Consider the following 25,889-nt stretch of genomic DNA (forward strand, 5'->3'; position numbering starts at 1 on the left):
AACCGCTTCTTCAATTCCTCTGCCACATTTTCTACCAAGCCTGACATCATAACATTCCGTGATATCAACTTGGCATGTCTCCACACATGTGTTTTACTTGTCTGGTTTGTGAGTGACAGGGGCTGGGCCAGCTCCAGGAGGCAAGGTGAGTCCGCACTAGACTGAATAGACCTATCTGCATTGGGAGTGGTAGGAGGAGTAGCACCTGGCCCTGAATAGGGCTGTGCCTACCTTCCACAATGCTGGCTCCACCTCCTGTGGTGCGTCTGAGGACCCTGGCCCACACTGACAAAGGAAGAAGTGGTGCACTGGCAAAATTTACCCAGAACTGGTTTGGACTAGGTACAGGCACTCTCTGCCTTCAGAGACAAAGGATTTTTGTGTATAAAAAGGGGGATCCAGACCCCATAATTTTAGATCACTATGGGAATCAAGACAAACCTTTGCCAAGGAGAAGAACCAAGGAAGCTGAAGGAAGAGACTGCCCCTGTACTGTGCTGTTGGGGTTGGCCTGCAGTGGTTACTTTATTGCCAAGGAAAGGAGAAAAAGAACTTTGTGTGTACTTCTGCAATCTTGAAGAAGAATCTCCAAGGGCATGAATTGAGCTTGCCCCCTGTTCTGAAGTCTCAGGGACACAAAGACTTCATCACCAGCTCCCCCTGAATTTCCTTGCTGGGAATTCTACCTGCAGAGAGGTGCCCACTGTTGTTTCAGCCCTTTGAGAAGACATTGTGTCGCTGGGAGCTGGAAGCCCGATGCAACGAGGAGAAGCGTGCCGCCGCTGCAGCAGTTGCCATCGCATCGCCGAAGAAGCGTGCCACCGCCACAGCTCTTCGCCGTCGCATCATCAATGAAGTGTATCTCATCACCGGAGAAGCGTGTTGCTACCGCATCACCGGAGATGCGTGTCGCAGGGCCTGTCACGGCTCAGAAGTTACCGAGTTTGCCACTCGGCCGTTGGGCGTCCACGCATCGCATCCAACATAATTGCATCGCAACAAAGATGCAATTTTGTTGCATTGCACAGGTTCGTTCCATCGCATCGAGGCGCCATCTTGTCGCATCGTAACAAGAACACAGTAAGAAACCGACGCATCACCTCCTCTCTGGTAAGGAACCGATGCGTCACCTCCCCTGCGCTGCAGTAAGGAACTGAAGCATCATCTCCCCCGAAGCAAGGAACCGACGCATCACCTTACCTGTAATCCTTTTCTTTGTATGGCATTATGCATCCAAGGTACTTTGAGATTAAAGTGTCACATTTACCATCTACATTGAACTAAGCTATTTCTACCATTTTAAAGTCTTATTTTTGATTACAGTATTGTGGATTTTTGCTGTTTGGTCTTGTGTTAAGTCTAGTAAAGATTACTTCTTTTTCTAAACTGGTGTGTTGTCCATTTGTAGTGTTTTCACTTTATTACTGTATGTGTTCACAAATGCTTTACACACTGCCTTTAAGATAGGCCTGTCTGCTCGTGCCAAGCTACCAAAGGGGTGGGCAAAGCTTTATTTTAGAAGTGTAGCCCCTTACCCTGACTTGAAGCAAGGGTCCCTATTTGGTCAAAGGTACCTACCTCTGCCAACTAGAGCCCCCCATTTTTAACACAGTGCTTACAACATTTCAACCCTGTGTACAATTATAAGCTCTTCATCAGGACTGATATAATTTTGTGCCACATAATAGGGCAGAGAATTGCCACTTAAATTATTCACACCAACACTAAGCTCAAAATCGTGCAAAAGAACCACACACCCATGTCGGCATATAGGCTACCCACAAATTTACTCAATAACTACGCCAAGCTTATTTATGGGGCAATTAATATCCAGGATCGAGATAAGTGATATAGCAGTGAGTAAGCTCAGCGTAAAATAAGCCTATAGCATCTGAAGTCTTCGGTATGTTCATCAAAACTCAAACATAAAATATGCGAGAGGCAGCCAGCCAACTGCTCTGGACAACCATAAAAGTTGCTGGTATTTCCGATATTCAAGATTCTATCATAGGAAAAAGGTACTGATTCTCTGAATGAGACATTGAGGAGGTGATAGCAAGCTGTAGAGAGGACTGTAATGTGCAAAAAAGTAATTTTTTTGGTACATGGTGTCCTTGATAAGAAAGTTTCTTTGCAGTTTTAATAGTATGATTCTAAGTACAAACATCTTTTGATAGTTTTATGAGTCTCATAATTATGTATCTATTTCATTTCAAAAGGTTTTCCAGCTTTCTTCCTGTTGTAATTCTGTGTTCAACCATTCATGGCTCTGAAGAAGCCACTGAATCCTTACTAGCAGGCAGTGTTCAAACTCTCTCAAAGTCTCAGCTGAGAGGGATTTCCACTTACTGTACTAAATCAATTAGCTTTTGTAAAGCGCACTCTGTCACCCCTAGGGGTATCTGGGCGCTGTGTCTCTGTCGAAGAGCCAGGTCTTGAGTCTCTTTTTAAAGTCTGCCAGCGAGGGGGCTGTACGGAGCTGGAGGGGAGGTCGTTCCAGGTCTCGGCTGAGATGTAGGATAAGCCCCAAGAGACACACTCAAGCCCAACAGACTGTGAATCAAACTAATTAAGTACTCATGGGAATAAAATAATGATCAGACCAGAGAGTAGGAACAGGTAGATAATAATTACACAATCCTTAGTCTGAAAAGTCAAATCCAGCGCATGATCAGCCAACCACTTAAGAGGAAACACTCTGAAGTACTTTAAGTTTTCCTATATTCATATTTGATTTTATAGCAAGTGGTTCTGCATCTGCTCAACGCAGGGAGAAACGAGCCCCTATTGCTCTAACCTCCGTCTATGCATTTGTTTTGATTCCTTGCAAGCATGAATTGTGTGCACCATTAGCAAATACAGAAACTATGGCACACAGCAAAAGACACACATGCAGTCATAGAAAGGTGGCATTGGTTGTTAGTATAGGGTCCAACCTAAACTGCACAATCCATACAACAAGACATTGTCCTGCAGGGAAGCGATCCTCCCCAGATATCTCTAGGCAGTGAGACCCAGTTCTCACGTCTTTGTTTGATCTTTAGTGGCATTGGATACCTCTTGGTTGTCCATCCCCTAGTCAAAGTCGCTTCCCTACTGGGGTTACCTCCAGCTCCAGAGAAATTAGCATCATTGTAATAGAGATACACTGCACGGAACTGGATGCCCTTCTGGACCCATCTTAGCACTAAACCAGCCAGTTCATGAATCCGTATGGGAAAGCATCATTCCAACATAACGGTGAAGGTAGCTTATGGGCTTGTTTCAGGGTGTAAGATTCCTGCAACTGCGTTGACCCACATAAATAACATATCTGAGCTTGGCTTTAAACATGCTGCAGCAGTGGATCAGAATTTGGCCTGGCTATGGGTGGACTGAACTATCCATTCCACTAGCAAATTGACCCTCAGGTTTCCTTAAGTAATTTATTTAACTATATGAGGTTGTCAAATGTCCAACTAATTTGTCTCCAAGCGATCAGCCAGAACTCCTTCGACAGGATATCGACCGATAGCCAAATACGTGCCAAACGATATTCTGCCAGCAGAGTTCTGGCTGATCGTTTGGAGACAAATTTGTTGGACTCTTCGCTCTTTACATCGACGATGCATTACTTTTAATTTGCAGATGTCCTCTTCCGTGGGTCCATACTGGGAGCAATCTATTTATCCGGGAGTTTGTGTGGACAACCACTCTTTGAGGTGTTCTAGTCTGCAGAGCTTTTTGCAATATTCGAGCGGCTTATCAGTGCCCCTAGGCAGATACTGGATGCCTGATATCACTCGGCTCAATCGCATTTTTAATATGGACCCCATGCCGACTCGATTGTTGAACTCCCTACTCCACTGCCGCGTAGCCCCGTAGCGATCGCCTCTGGGGTCCGTTTTTACATTTACCTCCCTTGAATCTTTGCTACCGCCTTTCTGTATGTTCTTCTTTATCCAATTCAGGCACGTCCTTTGACAATTGTTCTTTTGACATTTACGCCTTGACGAAGGTGAGACCCAAACTTGGGCCGAACACTGAAACGCACGTCGGCATTTACAGATTTCTGTGGACCCCTTCTGCCTATCAATCTTCTTCCCCGATTTCCTCTAAGAGTTACTTTTGTAACATTGATTCTAAGTGTATGTGTAACTCGATGATATTTTGTGGACATTCTATTTATCGCTCATCTTGTTCATGTTTTTCTTCACTGAAAAAATTCTATATCCCTACATGTAACAAACATTGATGCTATTTATGCTCACAAGGGGATTTGGTCCACTTGCCTTTTTCTATTGCTAACTATGCATCACTGGATCCTTGGGGCCAATTAACAGAACTAACTTAAAACAAAATCCTAAACTTACTACTTTTGGTATTCACAGAAGTTAGGATTTTGAGTTTGTCTTAAGACAAACTTAAGACAGACTTAAGACAGACTTAAGACAAAATCCTAACTTAAGTCTGTCTTAAGTCAGTCTTAAGTCTGTCTTAAGACAAACTTAAAACAAAATCCTAACTTCTGTGAATACCAAAAGTAGTAAGTTTAGGATTTTGTCTTAAGTTAGTTCTTTGAATCGGGCCCTATGAGCTTCAGAATGTATGAGTATGTTTGGGTATGCAACTGTATGTTTGGATTATTGAGTGTGTGCATTGTGGGATGTGCCATATTTCTATCATGTTTTCACTTACTGGAATTTCTCATCTATTTATGAATTTAAAATAATAAAATAATTTTGATATGATTTTACATTTCCACATTGGTGTGTCCTTGTCAGTTGACCAGTAATTCAGATGTTTAAACAATTGTGATGTAATGCACATTATTATTTAAAATAGGTAGAGAATTCCTCTTTTTGAGTAGTTTGCTGATTTCCCCTGTTGTTCTCTACTTTTATCCTTTGTACGGGGGCACCCTCTCTTTTGAGTGGTTTATGTGCTGCATGGTCCCTAATAAATCTCAGGGAATAATAATAATGGTGAGATAACTGTAGAGGTCAACATATTTGTTGGAGAGATCCATGTTTTGTGTGGACCCAAATTTGAATCAAAGTATAGAAGACTAATTTGTCTCCTGTAAAACATATTCACCCACTGTTCTTGGGGTGGGGGGACATGGCGTTTGGGGATTGTTGAACCTCTATTTTGTTGCTACCTTCTTCGGGTTTGTTATTCATAATAACGCAATACACATGGTGTGCATCTTAGACAATATTTTGAGCATAAATGTACCACTTAATTATGCAACAGTGCTCTGATATGAGTATGTTATTTTTTTATTTATTTATTTATTTATAGTGTTTTGTATAGCGCGAACAAGACCCGTGGGTATCAGAGCGCTTAACATCGAGGTAGGTTACATATTGGCATACAGAATCATTTATACAAACAAACATATATGAGGTAGAGGAAACTGTGGCTATGGGAGGGTGCCTAAATCTAACTATTCCAAACGCATATGCAATTAGCAATAAAGGTAGGTGAGGCTTAGCTTATATCCATGTCTATATCGACAACTAAGGTGAGGTAGAGGTTATATAGTTTGGCTTTAGAAAACAATTATAAGTTCGCCTAGGACTGTGGTAGCGTTCAGGACACAGTCAGGGCTTGTGTGAGGAGTTAGACCCTTATCAATGATAACATTCTTGAATAATATTCTTGAGAGGGCCATCCTTCAGCTGACATAAGTATTCGAACCCACGATCCGCCTGCTTCCCTATGCAAGGTATTTACTCAACATAAGACTCTTCAATTCCCGTTTGAATGTTACAATATTTTGAATCTTCCTCACACTTGGAGGGAGTGAATTCCAGACTCTGGGGGCAGCTCCAGAGAATGTTCGGTCATAAGACTTTTTCTTTCGGAAGATGGCTGGCCGCAACAGCAGCTCCTTGGCGCTTCTAGTTGGTCTGTTTCCTCCCGATAGCTTGATTTTCTTGGCTAGGTATCTTGGCGTGTTATAGTGCACCGCTTTGTGGGTAATACATGCTAACTTCATTTGAATTCTGGCCTCATAAGGAAGCCAGTTTAGTGCTTTCAAGTGAGGGGATATATGATCAACTAAAAATGCAATAAAATATGTTTAAAAAAGAAAAACTTGTCTCCTGCAAAGCACATCATGTAATATGAAGAACAAATATTTTTATTTTATGTAGATAGGTAAGTGGATTATTGCTTTCAAGTTTCAACACAGAGATCCTTTTGTTAAGTGCAGTTCATAAATTGTAATCCTTGTAGTAGACCGCAGTGAGTTATGAAGGGCATTTCATTCCTACACTTTGCAACCCTGACTGTCTCATATAACACATCTTGAACATTGATTTGCGCACTTACAGGATTTATTTTGAATGGATAATGCATATGTTATGTAAAGTGCTCTAACACTCTGTATTGGGATGAGTAGCGCTATCAAAGAAATAAAATGGTGTTATTTACCTCAGTGTACCTTTCTGGGTGGCCTTGTGGAAGATGCAGCTGGTCCTGAAGCTGATTTGGGCCTTGCGAGCCCACTGATGGGAATGGCACATCCACAACCCAGCATAAGGCAGTGCACACGGTGCCACCCAGTGGTGGTGGCCAATTACTGAACAAGGCCTGAACATGGCCCATTTTTAGTGTGTGAGGGGCACTCTAGCCACCAGAGGGACCTCTTGTTCCATTCCCTGACATCAGGATATAGGACAAGAACTGCTTCCACATACTTAGATCATATGCTGAGGCCCGCTCTTAACCCGTTGCGTGCAAATGACGAGCTCAGCTCATCATGAGGCACGGTTGAGCTGTACTCATGACGAGCTGTGCTCGTCATGGCCGTTGAAACGTTCGCACGCGGGGATAATTTCCCTGCTGTGCTGAACGTTCGAAAAACGGGTGTGGCCGTGACAAGCTCAGCTCGTCATGAGTGCAGCTCCGCTGGGCCTCATGACGAGCTGAACTCGTCACCAGCACGGCAGCGCCACGTGCAGCCCCCCAACCCCCGGCACAGGAGGTGAAAAACCCCACAGGGAAAGGGTTAATCTAAGCTGCTGAAGGATCACTGACTTTAATTAAGTGGTTAAACCCATCTAGTGAGATGCAGCATCTCTGCAGAGTTTTAGAAATCTGTGTGTGTATCAGGCACACAGACTTGGGAAAAGAGGGCTTTGTATCAGCATCTGAAAAAAAATGATTTGATCCTATGAGAAAGGAAACGTAATGTAGCTTCTATTGATTGCTTGGAAGCTTTCCTTGAGAAGGGCGATTGATTCACTCGCGCTACAGCCCATGAAGCAAATGATTTCCTTCTAGCCAAGAAGGTTAAAAGCCTTGAAGTAATACAGTCAGACACCTTCTCTCCTGGCTCACAAGTCAGAGGGAGAGTTGGCTCATATACTCTTTATAGATCCTGCTGACCAGAGGACAAAAACCTCATCTTTCTTACAGGTCTCGCAATTAAAGTGTCAGGCCAGACTGTGTTTTGTGTCTGAACCCGCAGGCGAACTTATTATGGACGGAGATATTACTCTTTATCGTCTGTTGATGGCCTTACAACATCAAGACCAGGCACTATTCCGTTCAGGTGGAAATCCACCCTTTTTCCATTGGGCAGATTGCCCGGAGTGATACTTATTAGAACATTGGAATGTTGGGAGCTCCATTGAAGACAACAGAATGCTCCCTGCTACTACGGGCCGGTAAAGGCCTGCAGAGCAACATTCCAATGTTTTACAAAGGCCTCTTGGAGCACGAGGGGATTTAAATCCCCTCGAGCTTCGAGAGACCGTTGTTTTATTTGTTAGAACAGTCTGCACTTTAGTGGCAGAATGTTCTAATAGCCTTATAGCCCTTCGTCGCAGGGCTATACCAGCTATTAAAGTCCTGGTCCCTTGTTAAAATCCCTCACCTTCGGCTCAGGCCTTTAACATGGGAGTGGGCCTTTAATAGCAGGTATAGCCCGCAGCGGCAGGCTATAAGGCTATATTAAAGGGGCTAATGTAAGGTTTGGTGGGGGGAGGGTACTCCATCTGAAGAGCGAAGGACATTGCCCCGCCATCCTGAGGGACCTTCGTCTGCCAAATCTCGAGTTGTCGACCTGCTCCTCAGACATCTCCGTGATGGAGGTTCATGGCACTAAAAGTTTGAGACACTCAGTCAAATAGGCCGGCTGCCTGTCAAAACCTTCACACAGTTTTTCATTTTTAAAAACTATGCTCCCAAAGCAGGAGTTTGTGTAATAAAAAAGATCAACTAATGACCACCTACCATAAGAGTTTTCTTCCATGGTTGGGGTTACATTACTTTACGTTACGTTATGTTACATTATGTTATGATACCTTATGTTATGCTATTTGACATGATATTTTATTATGTTATGCTTTGTTACGGCTACATGTAGGAACACAGCAGTTGATGAAGGATGAGCGATAAGTGGAAATAGACATGCTACATATACATATTAATCAATTTTATGTCCTGATTTGTTAGGGTTCTGCGTATGGTAAGTGTGGTCATGAAGGAGAATGTGGAATTTGGGATCTGACGTTAGGTAGGGCCAGCCCCCAATGTTCACGTGCTACAGGAAGGAAACTGGACATAACTAGGGGCAGATTTCCAAGAACTGGTGCATCCCTGTATATTAGCAGGGATGCGGCACTTAAAATGCGACCCGTAAAAAAAACCTTGCGCCACCATGGATGCGCTGCATTTACAATGGGGCGCACGTGGTGCAAGGATAGACAGATGCGTGACGCAGCTGTTGGCGTAAAGGTGATGCAGTGCGGGAATCGTGTTGCAAGCGCAACGCAAGCGCAATGCAACTCCAGCACTGCTCAGGGGCGGCCTATACTTGCTGGATTAAGGTTTTGAGGCAGTGGGTCATAAAAGTGACTCAGTGAAATCTTGTAGATTTCACTGCGTCAATTTTATGAGGCTTCCTTGCAACGGAATGCCGACCCAGTATATATTATACCTGATGCAAGTATAATGTAGCGTAGGGTTTTACAACGTGACGCATCTCCCTAGATGCGTCACGTTGTAAGTATGTTGCATAGTGGTGCATTGTTTACGACACCACTGCGTCACAGAAGTGACACAACAGTGTTGTAAAGATGTCGCAAGGGGCTTGTAAATCTGCCCCCTAGTTTACAACATGCTTCGCACTGTAGAAGGGGAGATGTATTTATTTAGGCTAATTGATGAAGAAGGGAATTCAGGTTGTGTAGGGCCTGTGTTCTGAGCGCTCCCATTGCATTGCTTAATTTGAGTCAGTGGTTTCTGGTGCTAGACACCAGCACTTAATTGTCAACATGGCCACATGATGGCGCTGTTTCTCCAATTATGTGATGAGCACAACAGTTCTTTAATAATTCAATATACAATATAAGTGACTAATTCCCGCCAACCAAAGCTATAAGAATAGCTTGAGCGGCAGGCATTAGTCATGCTATATGCATTAAAAGTCTGAATTATCACACTTTTTGGAGTGTGATGGCTAGTAGTTGCGTTGGTACTGTCATTGGCAGCTCTGACACTGGTAATGGGTGGTGCAAGCTGCAATACCCTCTTGACAGGGGCCGGCACATTTTTGTTTTTTACAAATTAAGCACTGTCAATGCGCTCAGGCAGCCAGCACCTAACATTTGTTATGCACACTTTCAGCTGCATCATCTGGAGGCGATGTGGTCCTGTGGCTTGGTTGTGGCCTGCTGTGCGAGAAAACTCAATATAAATCCTAGCTCCCCAGCGTGGCCACATTGTGTACTCCTCTGCAAATCCCGGTGCCTGGTAGTTTAAAGGTTCCCTTGACAGACCCTGCCTGAGAAAGTGTTCATCGAGGTTTATGATGCAAAAATACTGTTTTGTGTTTTCTTAAACAGTATTAACACCCCCTGCACGCTGGAAATCTCCTGTTATATTCTGAAGCCTTGTGTGGCATTAACAGCTCATTCCTTCTGGGTTCACAAGTCCCACTGGATTAATTAGCGACGCTTAAACCTTTCTTCTTTCTTTTAATCCCATCTGTTTAATTATTCAGCAGCCTCCCTTGCTCCGTGAGCATCTGAGCCCCAGCGGAGCGGGCCAAGGAGCATCCTCGCCTTCAGCCATCACCGACAATGATTGTTAGTCGCCCAAGGCTGTGAGGTGGGCACTTTTTCTATTCCCAGGGGCACGCTAAGCTTGTTTCATTTATTTATTAGCAGTGCTGACCAAACGCGGTGCGGCTGGGTCACAAAAACAAAGGTGTACTTCGGTAGGACTCTGTTATCCGCTCTTACTCGCCTTCGTGACTTGGCCTCGAAGCCTCTAAAATGGAAATAAAATGGAAACATTGGGAATATTCATATACAATTCGTACAAATAGAAAGGACTGCCCTCTTGGCACTTTTAATAATAGTGAGATGGATGATTCAATCTGATTCACCAAGGCAATTAAGAGTATGTAAAAGAGGGCTCCTACAGTACTTATTTTCTTTTTTTATAAAATATTTCATTGATTTATTAAATATATACTCAAACAACAACGCTCAAAAAAATAGTGACACCCTACACCACACACCACCCCTCCCCTTCACCCTCCCACCCCGAACTGACAGGTAGCTCATATCTCCGAGTATTGAAAATGTTACTGCAAGAATCAAAAATAAAGGATACACATAATAGCATATGGCAGATCATTAGGACAAAAACTAAGAGAACAAATGTACTATGACACACCCATCACTCATTATTGATTTCTTTATATGTGATCCAATCAGAAATGACATCACAGGAAAAAAAGACTTGGCGTCCTGTTGGATTGGGTACCTCGTGCAGAAATCCAGGCACAGACCAACATCATGGAAAGTGCAATCCATAAGAGTTAATCACTCCCTTATCTTCTAACAAATGCATGTAAGGAAGATGCCAACGTTTGATGTCATTTCCTGGTGCAGAACTGGAATAGTCCCAAAACAACACTTCCTGCCCATTGCTCTTCACAGTGCTACTCAATGATCTTCCACGCCACCGGCTCTCGCTTACCCCGTTATTTTTTCCGATAGGCGCCGCATGTCTTGCCCACTGATCGGATTCATCCCATGATCAGGTAATACCATTGAACTTAAGAGGCGTCTCTTTTGCCACTCGAGACACTTAACTAAACCCAGCCTTTCTCTTTCCCTTGCTTCCCTACAGCCCGCGAGTCTTTAGTGACCGCTTGGAATCCAGCCGCCCACGCCTCCCCGCCTGGGTGCCACTGTAAGTTTCCATACTATCCTGTGTCCCCTAACTGCTGTTCGCCCTCACCTCCTTATGACGCATAACTTGTCTTGCTTTACACAGTCACTCACGATCTTTTCCATCACCTTGTCTCCCACCTGACTAATAGTAACTCCGGATATTGACACACTCTCAGTCACTCCTAATCACTTGATTCGCCTTCACCTCCTTATGACGTAGAACTTGTCTTGCTTCACATAGTCACTCATGATGGGAGACGGGAGGAGGCATCGCCATCATCTACAGGGACACCATCCGCATCACGACCAACACCGACGATACCCTGACAACCGCCGAACACCTGCACTTCCAGATCCACACGGACCCCAGAACCACCCTCAGAGGCACCCTCATTTACCGACCCCCGGGACCACGCACACAATTCAGCGAAGACATCGCCGACTTCATCAGCCTGCACGCCCTCCCATCCGCTGACTACATCCTCCTGGGGGACATCAACTTCCACCTGGAGAACAACAACGATCGCAACACCACCACCCTGCTTGACAACCTCGCCAACCTCGGACTCAAGCAGCTGGTGACCACCCCCACCCACCTCGCCGGACACACACTCGACGCTGTCTTCTCATCCAGCAAGGACATCGTCTTCAGCCACGCCACCGGACTCCACTGGACGGACCACAGCTGCGTCCACTTCACTTTCAGAAGATCCACGATCCACCACCAACAGCAACAGGTTGCTCGAAGAAACTGGAACAAGATCACAGCAGACCAGCTCGCCGCTTCCCTGAGCCAGCACCCTCCCGCCAGCTCAGCGAACCCCAGCCAGGCCGCCGACAACCTCACGAGGTGGATCAGCAACTGCGCAGACGACCTCGCTCCACTGAGGACCCCGCCTAGCAGACCCGGCAGCAAGAAGGCCCCATGGTTCACCGACGAACTCAAGAGCTCCAAGAAGAACTGCCGAACCCTCGAGAAAGCCTGGAGAAGGGAGCCAACACCGGACAACATGACCACCCTCAAGCTCGCCACCCGGAAGCACCATCAACTGATCCGCGCCACCAAGAAAACAGCATTCAAGGACCGGCTGGACAACAACGCACACAACTGCAAGGAACTTTTCAACATTGTGAAAGAGCTCTCCAACCCCAACGCCGGAAACAACGACATCACCCCGTCGCAAGACCTCTGCAACTCCCTCGCCTCCTACTTCCACAACAAGATCGCGGACATACACAACAGCTTCAGCCCACAAACAACGCTCCCAACGACCACACCAACGCCCCCCACCACCACCCTCAGCGCCTGGACCCAGATCAACACAGAAGACACCATCCGCACGATGAACTCTATCCACTCCGGATCCCCGACCGACCCGTGCCCCCACCACGTCTTCAACAAGGCCGACGCTGTCATCGCACCCCACCTGCGGGACATCATCAACTCCTCCTTCGACACCGCCACCTTCCCTGAGAGCTGGAAGCACGCCGAACTCAGCGCTCTACTAAAGAAACCAACAGCGGACCCCACCGAACTCAAGAATTACCGCCCCATCTCGCTCCTCCCGTTCCCAGCCAAAGTCATTGAGAAGACCGTCAACAAGCAGCTGGCCGCCTTCCTCGAGACGAATGGATCCCTCGACCCCTCACAGTCTGGCTTCCAAGCCAACCACAGCACCAAGACCGCCCTCATCGCTGCCACCGATGACATCCGAGCCCTGCTGGACAACGGGGAAACAGCGGCCCTCATCCTCCTAGACCTCTCCGCGGCATTCGACACTGTCTGCCACCGCACCCTAGTGCAGCACCTCAGCAACACCGGAATCCAGGAGAAGGCACTGGAGTGGATCATCTCCTTCCTCGCTGGAAGGACACAGAGAGTCCGCCTACCACCGTTCAGATCTGCAGCCACGGAAGTCATCTGCGGCGTTCCTCAGGGCTCCTCGCTCAGCCCCACCCAACGTCTACATGAGCCCCCTTGCGGCCATCGCACGCCAACACAACCTCAACATCATCTCCTACGCCGACGACACCCAGCTGATCCTCTCCCTGACCAACGACCCCGCCGCCGCCAGAACCAACCTCCACGAAGGGATGAAAGACGTAGCCGAGTGGATGACGACCAGCCGCCTGAAACTGAACTCAGACAAGACGGAAGTCCTCATCCTGGGCTCCTCGCCCTCCGCCTGGGACGACTCCTGGTGGCCCCCCGCCCTGGGCACCGCACCCAAACCGACAGACCACGCACGCAACCTGGGCTTCATCCTGGACTCCTCCCTCTCCATGACCAGACAAGTCAACGCTGTCTCCTCATCGTGCTTCAACATCCTGCGCATGCTACGGAAGATCTTCCGGTGGATCCCCACCGAGACCAGGAAGACGGTCACCCAGGCCCTCGTCACCAGCCGACTGGACTACGGCAACGCCCTCTACGCCGGAACCACCGCCAAGCTCCAGAAGAGACTCCAGCGGATCCAGAACGCCTCAGCCAGACTCATCCTTGACATCCCCCGGAGCAGCCACATCTCCGGACATCTGAGAGACCTGCACTGGCTCCCCGTCAACAAGAGAAACACCTTCCGTCTCCTCACCCACGCACACAAAGCCCTACACGACCAAGGCCCGAGCTACCTCAACAACCGCCTCAACTTCTACGCTCCCAAACGCCACCTCCGATCGACCAACCACGCCCTCGCCGCCGTCCCCTGCATCCGAAGAGAGACAACAGGAGGAAGGTCCTTCTCCTACCTGGCCGCCAAGACCTGGAACTCCCTCCCGACCGACCTTCGCCTGACCCAAGACCACCTCTCCTTCAGGAAGAAACTCAAGACCTGGATGTTCGAGCAGTAGCGGCACCCCCCCCCCCCAAGCGCCTTGAGACCCTCCGGGTAAGTAGTGCGCTCTATAAATGCCTTGATTGATTGATTGATTGATGATCCATTCCATCACTCTGTTTCCCATTTGACTAATAGTAACTCCGGATATTGACACTCCCTCAGTCACTCCTAATCACTTGATTTGCTCCACACAGCCACCCACGACCAATCGCTTGAATTGCTCCACACAGCCACCCACGGCCGAGCCTAACACAAGGTTTCTTACAGTAACCCTTGATATTGGTACACACTTGAGTCACTCCCTATTACCCATCACGCCACACCCACACTCAGTCATTAACTTGGAACACCTCACCCACTATTATCACCCTTCACCCGTCTAATAACTACCCCCTCCCTTCTTAAAAAACCCCCTCCTTGCTTCCCCCTTGGCCCCCCCCCTGCTCCCCGCCCTCCCACCAGTCCCTGGTCCTCTTCTTAATTGCCCTCCTTTCCCCCACAGCACTGAATCCATCGACAACCCTGTCCTGATGACGATCCCGACTAACGGGGATCGAAACGCCGTCGACTCTACAGCATAAACAATACGACGCATATCACTCTTTGTGCTCCTGTTCAAATTTATGCAAACATGTTTTAAGTGATTGCTACTTGTTGTTCACGGGACCATTATTGATGTACAGACTTGGTCTTATGCGCCGATGACGCTGTTCACCTTAGCACTTGCACCTTCACAATCACTACTGTATATAGCACCACGCACCAAGTGCCACTAGGGTTGTCACATGATCTGTTCTGTACAGTGCTGTTTAAACTGTATTACCATGTGAAAGACCTCTCCCTGTGCCTATTTGGTGAATAATACTGCCTTTGTTCTAAAAACTGCAGTGACTCCTTGTTCATTATTTTTGTAATGCAGACTGCATACATTACTTAAATTGTCCTTACATGATACCTGTTGGGAATTGTTTCTATTTACACGACACACCCATCCCAACGTGGTCTATGGGTTTTCTCCTGTTGTTCTTATACTCATTGCTCTTCACAGAGCATCTCTACACAACCACATAAATGCTGGTGTGTTCCACGCCGTGGGGGCGCCCAGCCATGCACTAAGCATGTGTCCTACAAGACAATGCATGCCTGCAAGATTAGCAGATCATCTTCATTTAAACGCTTGCTGTCACTGGTAAGATCTCGGCGTGTATATAACACTGTGGAGGTAAGAGGTTCCATACAAAAAAAGAAAAGAGCAAGAAAGAGAAATTAGCCTTGAGGAACGTCTAGTGAAAATTGTAGGAATGGGATAGAAAGTTTACAAATTTGCCCTGACATGGGTTTTCATAGTAAGGCAAGAACCAGCTGAGAACTGTCCCATTCTGCCCCATTCTTTCTTGGGGGACTTTGAGGTGAGTGTGTGTGATTTACTCTGTTTAAAGCTGCTGAAAGGTCCAGGTAGTTTTGGTGATAGAAGTCACCTTTTTCTAACATGTGACCTACGTCACCAACTATTATTACAATTTGAAGTCTCTGTGTTGCAGTCTGAACTGAAGTTTGACTGAAGCTCGTTTTAAAGCCCATTTTCATCTATAAAATGTTTGAGCAAAACCTTCACGTTGCTTCAAAATTTATTTTTTGTACTGTTTCCTCTCATATATCACTCGCATAAGATTTTATGTGATCTTGGCACCATGTATGCTCTGTCGCTCAGAGAGATTTCCTTTTCTTTTTCTGGTCTTTGGAGTAACAATAACTTCTCAACCCTATGAAATGAGGATAATTTGATTGCTAGATCGTCAGATCGTTGTCCTTGAGGTCTCCGATCACTGATTGAGTGTTTTGCTCGAAATATGTTTAGAGCTTTTGAGGACAGTAGAGAAATCCCCAGGGATGGGTCAAATATTCTCGAGAATCCATCCCCTCTGTTGCAAGGAGAAGGTGTAGAATATATTTTTTTGAACTGATGAGGATAGAGCAAAATTGAATGAGATTATTACTGCATACAAATTGAAAAAGTCCTGATAATGCCAAGTCTTTTGCTCTCCACAGTGTGTCCTAAAGTCAAATTCAAAATTTGCTTTATTCGATTTTCATTTTGATTAAAAAAAACATAAAAGCATAGTACACAAATACAAATTTATACATTCTGAATATTCTATTTCAAATTCATTATTAGGAAAGTATCAAAATCTCTTTATATTAGTGTCCTAAAGTCATCAAGTAAGAATTGTTACCTACGCACATCATACTTTATGTTAGGGGTTCAAGAAATTATTCTACAAAGGCTATGCTGTGCCTTGGCTGATTATGGATGAAAACGCTTACTAGTGTTAAGGTCTACCATTCGAATTTCAATCAAAAGGCTTTCAAAAGTCAAGAGTTTAAATTTTTTTAAGTCTCTTACACTTTCTATAGTTTTTGTGGATGGCTGCTTCCCCACTATCGGTCTTCTCTATTCAGTCTTATTCCGCGAATCATACAAAGAAAAGAGAACCCTGGTGATTTTAGTGGCTTTTTTCATCTCATATTCGTGTAGCAGGTCATCAATGTCAACTAGCCACAGGTAAAGCGCCTGTGCTCCCCCTTTACAACTGGTTGAATTGATGTACTCCTAATTGGCATACTTAACTTGCCAATAGGCCCCTAGTATATGGTGTAAATTGTAACCAGGGCTTGGAGGTTAAATGCCACAAGTGGACTGCAACACCTAATGTGCCATCCACCACAGTGGCAGTGAAAACATGGACTCATTCTAGATGGAATGTGGCAGCATAAAAGCTGCAATTCGACCTCTCAAAATAAACAATATCCGATAGTCAAAACCTCACTTTTATAAATATTTAAAAGTTGAACATATAGAAATGTAATGTTAACATGTCCTTACAGTGACTAGCACCCAATATCTATTTTACACTTTGGCAGGTCTAGCTGTCCTATGCAGAAAACCAGAGTATAAATTAAAATCCTAACGATATCAGGGGAATACGTTTAACTAGAAAATAATTTTAAAACTACTTTAATACTTAGTAAAATCCAATTTATTGGTAAAGTCAGACTTTTAATAAATATTGAGCAAATGTTACTTATAGAAAGTTACCTTTTCCTTCTCTGAAGTTACCGGATGGTAATTTGCATTTGCTCTCCAACTTCTCCCAGCTAATGATTAGCATTTGAATAGGTGTGAAAAAGCTATGAATTGCCTCCCATGAGCAGGCAGTAGGCTGACTTGAATAGGCAGAGATGACTCCTTTGAACCTCACAGAATATGCAGGGTGAGGCTGTGAGCACTGCTTTTGGCATTACAGTGTAAAATCCTGCAGGAGTGTCAAATCTTGTTTGACAGATCTGCTGGGTTCAGATATAAAACTTTTTATTTAAACATGGTTTTCTGATTTTAATATACCAAAAGCAACTAGAAAATAGTAAACAAACATTGGCGGATTCTCACATCCAACAAACTAGATTTCAACAAACCCCTGTTCTCATTCAGGAGGAACATGAGCATAAGAGACAAACTGGTCCACACCCACATGGCAGAAAATCACAGAGCTGCAAACCACCTTGTGGAATCTCTCACCAGTTACGGGACATTATTCCTGTGGGGACTGCTCGGTGTGCCCCCTTACATCACAGTCTAAAACTATTGATCTGGCCTTACCTACCCCGTGGGAGCAAAGGGCCCACACAACTGCAACAGTGATAAGTTCATCTTCGTTATCACTTGCCCATGTGGCCTTAGTTACGTAGGAATAATAATAAGAAAGATCAAGATACATATCAGTGAACATAGAAGCAAAATCGGGTGCAGAAGAGCTGCAACCAGAATGACAACAACTACCTTGAAAAAGCACACACGAACACTGACTTACACTGGACAGTTAGAGAACAGCTTACTACCACACCAGGGATCACTAGCAAACTGTTGGTCAAAGAACAAAGATGGGTCTATCAGCTTAAAACACACAAACAAGGGCTCAATGATGATACCCCGTGGGGAAAGCTCAATACCCATTAGTTAGTTCTCTTGCCAATACACGTGCCATCTCGGGTTGCAGGAACAAATGGCAACATGTTTTTTTTACACTTGCGGGAACAGGGCCTTACACATCATCTCGTTACTTCGCCACAGCTGAGGGTGATTTCGATAACAGCACATGTGCACCCCTTTAGTGCATTGTGACGTGCTTCAAGTTGGCTCTTTCCGGCTGGGCCCTGGGGACTACAAGAACTCACAACCCCTTTTACTCCAGTGGCACAAGCAGGGTAATAGGTTGATACGAGGGTTAGGACCCTTGACGCAGTAAGTACACGGTGCTGTCAGAAGAGTTTTTTTGATTGCCTTTGGCATCGTTGGGATAGGTCTTTGCATGATTAAGGCCCTACTGAACATGCCCGTCCGTCCATTTGAGCCTCTATCGAGGCAATTCACTCCACATCCTTGGGTGAGTTGGTACCTTAAAAAATATGTTGGTATTTTTGGTATGTTGATGTGTGTATTTTATATCTTGCTTACCCGCAATGAAGTATATAACAGGGATTTTACAGGTACTGCGGTATGAACATTTCTCCTGGCACTGTACTACTTTGCGCAGTATGTTCAGATGCCACTTCTGATTAGTTTCAGAAGTTGGACAAAAGTGCACAGTGGTGTTACTCACAAGTATGTTTGATCATGTCATTGTGATTCACAAGTGTGATATTTCAGTTGGACACTAGTAACTGAGGCACAGCTCTAACAGCACAGAATGGGCATATAAAGAGGTGTGATTGACGTTTTGAATTAAAAATAACCTCCTGTTGACAGTCCCTCTTACGCTATATTCATGCTTTTTTCTCAGGTACTACCCAAGTTGGCAAGTATTGACACTGTACGTGCATGCTTGAAATTAATTTGCATGCCTTACATTACCACACGCGTTAATGATGACTTTGGGGGCGATATTTGTAAAAATCCTCCCCGAAGAAAGCCCAGGAAGCCGTTAGTATAGGACTGAAACATGTTGGTGTTTTGGGGTCACAGGACCATAAAATCCTCATCGTCCATAATATAGTCTTTTAACCTTTCCCATCCACCCCCAAAAAAAAGGATACCTGGGAGTGGATGAAGAATTTTTAAAGTTACGCTTGCCTTTTTACAAATCTACATAAGAACTTCCTGGGATAAAGTCGAGCCCACCCTGGCCTTTATGATGAAGCATGCCACTACTAGAGTGGGTGAGGGTTAGATATATAAAAAAAAAGGATTTTTTCCTTTTCCCACGCCTTCTGAGTGGAGCATAGGTTTGATACAGGTTTCAGACAATGCAGTGCGGATACTTTTCAGGTCAGTGTTAGTCACATAGGAAGGATATATTCCTCTATCCTTGGGCAAAGGATCTCTCTGCCCTCTCAGAGCTCTGGAATTTCGTTGAATTCCCAGACCTTCATGTTTTGAGTTAATTGAGCAGCGTGCCGCTGTAGGGTTTTTTTTATGTATAAAAGTATATTTTTATATTCTGCACACACCTCCCGCCTTAAAGTCAACATGGCTGAACAAGCAGGTCTTGCATATACTGACGAGATGGCATCATTGATTCTCGCAGCCCCCTCACTCCTGCCAGACTCTGACATAACACAGAGCCTCACCCAAGCGCAGAATTGGGATGAGTTGAAAGAGCTGAAAAGAGACCAAATGAAAACATTATTTCATGGCGTGATCATGACGAGTACCTGCGAGGCAATGCTGCCTTGGCAGGTCTCCTATTGGCAAACTAGCCCAAAATTTTTCTGGAAGATCCCTTGTTCAGAAAAGAGTGGTCTCTCATCACCTGGCGATGCACTCCAGACAGGCTCATTTTAATCATCAATACAGCGAAACGCCTTACAGTCGCCATGCTATGTTCATTGAGGTCGTTAGTATAGAGCTGAAACTTGTCAGTGTTTAAGGGTCACAGGACTATTAAATCATCATCGTCCCTAATATAGGGGCATATTACCAACAACTAGCGATATTTATCGCTAAGTAGGCTTAGCAGCAATTTTTTTATCGCCGCACATCGCCGGATATTTTTGCTGAGATAACGTGCTATTAGCAACGTTTATCTCAAAAGCGATAATATTTCCGGCGATAGTGGCGAAATCCGTGAATATCGCTGAGAATACAGAGATATTCACGCATTATCGCTAACAGGGTCTTAGCCATTATATCCACCTCCCATTGGATATAATGTCTAAGAACTGGTCTGAGCAGAGGTTAGTTTTTGGAGATATTCGCGCTTAGCGCGAATATTTCCATCGCTACGCCTGCCTTGCTAATAGGCGATAGCAACGTTAGCGACTGCTTTCAGTTGCTAACAGGTTGGGTACGCCCACTTTTCATGTCATTAGCGATAAATATCGCTGACATGCAAAGCGGGCCCCACACCGCTCGCTATCGCCTACAAGCTGTCGCTAACTGCTGTTAGCAACAGGTTGCAAATAGGGCGATAGAATTATCGCCGCTTAGCAGCCGAAAACGGCCGCTAAAGCGGCGATAATCACATATCGCCCGCCTTGGTAATATGCCCCATAGTCTTTTAACTTTTCCCATCCCCTCCTCTAATAAAGGGATACACCCCCAGCTTTTTACAAACCTACATAAGCGCTGCCCATAATAAGGTCGAGCCCACTAGATGCTTTAGGAGCCAAGGTAAATCCGATGAGGAAGCATGCGACCACTAGAGTGGGTGAGGGTGATATATAAAACAGGAGTTTTTCCTTTTGCCACTCTTTCTGAGTGTAGCGTTGGTTTGATACAGGTTTCAGACAATTCAGTTGGGATACTTTTCAGGTCATTGTTAGTGACAGAGGAAGGACGTATCCCTCTATCCTTGGTCAAATGTACTCTTTACCCTCTCAAGGCTGTGGAATTTCATTGAATTCCCAGACCTTAATGTTTTCAACAAATTACATGCCCCTATCAAGGCTTATGATCAAATGTTACACCATCGTTTCACTTATGGCCACCCCCATTCATTTGTTTTGCAAGCGAGCCAATGTTTTTAGCCATTGCGTGTGCACTTACTCCAGTGTGATATATCCCATATGACACTCCGCGCTTCCAGTGGGGAGTTTAGGGCACGAGTTCATGGCCAACAGCACTCCTGTGTCAGCAGAAGTGGGTCATCGCTTAGTTCCACCCTCCTTACAGCCGCCCCCTGAGTCTCCTCCGGCGATCAGTATAGTAAATGGTGGCGCACTGGCGGCCAAATGTCCCGGGGCCTACTAGTACCGGCATCAACACCTCCCTTTGCTCCTCTCTTTCAGCCTCAAGCCCTAATATTGAAGATCTTTCCTCCTCCTCCCAAGTGGACATTATTAACAAATGGCTCGCTAGAGGCTGCGATCAAGTGGCCCCTTTGAGACGCGTTACTGCCAGGCGCGCTAATGACGCAAATAGGTGGTTTACCGCTGAACTCAAAGAGAGGAAACTCACAGTACGGCAGGCAGAGCGCGCCTGGAGACGTGCCTACTGTCCCACACTCAAACTGCAATACACCTCACTTCTGAACCAATACAAGAAAGCCATTCTCTCGGCCAAGACTAATTATTTCTCCTCGAAAATCCTGTCTGCCGAAAACCAACCGAGAGAAATCTTCTCTATTGTGCAGGACCTAGCCTTTTCCGACAGAGTTACCCTCAAACCTTCCCCTTCCCAGGCCCTCTGCGACTCTCTCAATAATTACTTCATTGAGAAAATCACAACAATTAAGTCTAATATTCCACCTCCCTCCCCCTCCTTTTCTGATCCCCAGCCCCCGCTTAATCGGTCATATCTCGATCAAATACCTCCCCTGACCAGGGAGACGTTCCTATCCCTACTTCAAAGGGTTAAGTCAGGATCCCCCTCCGACATCTGCCCTGCAGGTATCCTTAGACAAATCTATTTTGCTTGCCCCCTGCCCCTTCTCACCTTTCTCAATGGCTCCCTTGCTCAGAGCATTGTTCCACACCCTCACAAATCTGCTACAATAATCCCCATTTTAAAGAAGCCCGGTGCTGACCCCACCTCTATGGCAAATTATCGCCCCATCTCCCTTCTCCCCTTTTTAGGTAAAATACTAGAACGACACGTTACCAAAGTGCTCAGTGCCTTCGCTGAGGATAATGGCTGTCTAGCCCCTTGTCAGGCAGACTTCCGCCCGCGCACTCTATGGAGTCAGTAGTTCTCTCCGTCATGGACAAACTCAGAGAGGGATTGGACACCAATCTACCCCAGGCTTTGGTCCTTCTTGATTTATCCGCCGCCTTTGACACGGTTGACCACTCCATCCTTCTCACCCGTGTCAGGGCGGCTGGCATCAGGGGATCTGCTCTGGTCTGGCTCTCTTCCTTCCTGAGGGACCACACTCAGGCCGTCCTATTGGCCGATTTCTCTGCACCCTCCCGCAAGGTTCAATGTGGCATCCCACAAGGTTCTTCCCTGTCCCCCCTTCTGTTTAATTTATACATTTTTCCTCTTGTTTTTGCTCTACAGCAGATGGAGGTCACGGTCTACAACTATGCCGATGACCTACAACTTATCTTCAATCTGTCCTCTTCCCCAGAGTCCATTCACAATTTTCAATCTGTTATGATTTTTATCAGGGACTGGTTGAACTACAACCACCTGAAGTTAACCCCTGATAAAACCGAATTGATCCTTACAGGTGGTAGCTCCAGTCCCTGGAATTGTTTGTTTTGGCCTTCCTCCCTGGGTCCTCCTCCCCCCCTCTTCCTCAGTGAAGACTTTAGGGATAAAATTAAATGATCACCTCACCCTGCACTCCCAGATTAGCTCAGTTGTTTCATCTTGTTTCCTGATTCTCCGCACTATCCAAAAGATTTCAGGCTTCTTCTCCCTCTCTGCCCTTAAACTTATTCTTTTAGCCATGGTCATTTCCCGCCTTGACCATGGCAACGTTTTGTACACTGGTGTCCCTGCCTATGACCTTCGGCGACTACAGCTGGTTCAAAACCAGGCCGCCCGACATGTTTATAATCTCCGTAAGTCTCATCACGTCACCCCTTCACTTAAAGCCTTGCACTGGCTTCCTATCCGGGAACGCGCCCTCTTCAAAATGGGTTGCATAACGTTCCAGGCCCAGGCAGGGACGGCCCCTGCCTTCATCAATTCTGAAATTAAGGCCTACATCCCCTGCAGAGAGCTGCGCTCCTCCTCCCAATCTTTTCTTTCTGTTCCTCGTTTTAGGACGAAGAAATCGGGAGGCATGAAATTCTCTACCCTTGCCCCCGCCTTTTGGAATACTCTTCCCCTTTCCCTCAGGTCCTCCCCCCACTACTTAGAGTTCCAAAAAGCTCTCAAGACATTTCTCTTCTCTCAAGCTTTTCCACATTAGCGGCCTACTTCCCGACCTGCCCACGGGATTGCATCCCTAGCGCCAAGAAACCGGTTGGTAGTCGCGCGCTTTATAAATATTTTAAATTCAATTCAAGTCCCAGTTGACTGTCAATTATTCATTGGAAAATATAATGCCACAGATCAATTCTGACAAAGTGGGTGTTGGCCTGCAGCCCCATCTCATTGCCACCCTGCATTTTGCAAGTACTGAGAGTAGCACGGAGTGATTGTTCAGTATTTGGTACTCCTTTACGTATCCCAGCGAGGCCATCAGCAGTGGGAGTAGAGGAGGCGTGCCCACCATGCTGGCAACCTCTCTACCCATCTTCTCCCATTACTATCTGATCCCTGGTCAGCCCCTCTCCACATGCAGGAAATCTGCTGCTTGTGCACCACATCTTTCATATTGTGATGAGTCCTGTAGTCCAAATCTGTGCAGTTTGACAGGTGTGTGGTATAGCCAATTTCGATACATGTAATGTATCAGTCTGAGCTTGTAATTTGGTGAGAGGACCCCTGTTTGCGAACAGCAAACTGCCCATTGGGCATCTGTTAATTCTATCTGGAGATCTGACTCCCATTGCATTCTCGCTGACATGGGAGGAACTGGAAGAGCTGTTTGGGATGCATTGTATACAAAAACAGAAAAACAAATGTTTAGGTTTTTCATATAAGACTTGGCGCATAGTTGAAAGGTAGAAAACAGGATGCCAATACAGTTCTTGTGTATACAATCCGTCTTTGTGCTAACAGACTTCCTCTCTCTGGGTTTTACATATAACACCTCGGGCACACTGGAAGGGAAGGAACAGAATGACAAAACAATTCTTGAGTACCCTTTGTCTGGTTGCTGATGAGCCCTACGTTGTCCTACCAGATATATGTCTCTGGATGTATTGTGGGTACAGTGTCTGCTTCAAACTGGATTTTAGTGTTAGATGTGGGAGGACACTAGGATAAACATTGTGCACTCCCCACACACACACACCCAGCCATCAGAGCCCAAGTGTGGTGTGGCTAAAGACTTTTGCCATCTTAAAAATGCCCAGAGGTGGAATGGTTGGCCCGACAACTTTTACCCCATTAGTTAAGCTCTGTCTAGTAGCTCATACCAGACATAAACACAGCATCTCCAGGAACCCATTTCGGGATACTGATGGTCTTGAGAAAGGACAGAACAGGACTGGACCTGCTGTCTGTGACCAGAGAGGAGCCCTGAAGGACTGGACCTGCTCCCTCTTGTACCTAGCCTGTCTGCTCCATACCATACCTACCAGGGGGTTGTTGATCTCAGGTTAATTTAGTGACATCAATGGTTCACCCTGACAAGGATTGTGATTATTTCCCAAATAATAATCCAATTTCTTACAGCAAGGCAGGAGATGGAAGATCACAGAGCTCTCTAGAGAGTACAAGGTGGAGCAGATGTGTTTAAGATCAATACAGAGAGACCTCACTTCCTCGAGGAGAGCACCCATTTTGGATGTATGGATGTTGCAAACAAGGCAGGATTGGGAGGGCTCGTGGTGACTACCCAGTTTCTGAGAGCTGCTACTTTCCAGGTCGAAGTCTCATCCTTTCATTGAGCAGAGTAGGCCATCACTCAAAGGTCATGGAATTGCAAAAGAGATGCTGGATTCTCTGAATTGAAAGCAAAGCTGGGTTTACCTGTAAGGACCTTTGGCAGACCAAGCGTGGTTTGCAAAGGGTCATTTTTTGATGGGAGTAAAGTTTCAGATGTGAAAAAAGTCTTCTTAATCCTCACAGATGAGATGCATCGAGGGGGAAATTTTCTTTGTAAGACTGGATGAGACTGGTGTTGGCTGAGAGGACCTGACTTCAAGGAGAGGGTTAGAGAACATCAGCAAACTCAGAAAGTTGGTGCCAGAAGGAGTGGAAGTAGAAACTGTTGAAACATTCAAAGCTGTAACAGGGGCCAGAGATCAGATGGACAAATGTGGACAGGGGCAAGGAGCAGGATCAGAAGGGGTAAAAGACAAGTAGATGTTGGATGGAAGGAAAAGGCATCAGGATGAGATGCAATGGATAGAGGAGAAGAGGAGGTAGCGGCAGCGGTGCTAGGAACAGAAAACTGCAGCTGAGCAATATCATGATTTTCAAAACAGACGAAGGAAGTGCTGGTAAAGAGAGGATTGTGAATGGAGAATAGAATCTGAGAGTTGGGAAAAGGTGAAATTGGTTCCCTATACAAGATATAGTGCCCCTAATTGTATGTCATGCTTTATTTCCTTCACTTTAATTACCAGCAGCCATGTTAACATACAAAACAAAACTACTATTACCATGAACCCTTGGCAATAAAAACAACAGATCAACATCCAATAAGAAAGGAGTTCATGTAACAACTAATTAGAGATCCTCCTGGTCCAATATAGTCTTCCGACTCCTTTTTCTTCGCTGCTCTCCGCCAAGATAAGTTAATTCTTCCTTACTTTCTATTGAGTGTGTTTGAGATTATTCGGCTTGCACTATTTGTAGTTTATTGCTGCTTTA

The sequence above is a fragment of the Lissotriton vulgaris genome, chromosome 9 (genome assembly GCF_964263255.1).
Source record: "Lissotriton vulgaris chromosome 9, aLisVul1.2, whole genome shotgun sequence".
Taxonomy (NCBI): Eukaryota; Metazoa; Chordata; class Amphibia; order Caudata; family Salamandridae; genus Lissotriton; species Lissotriton vulgaris.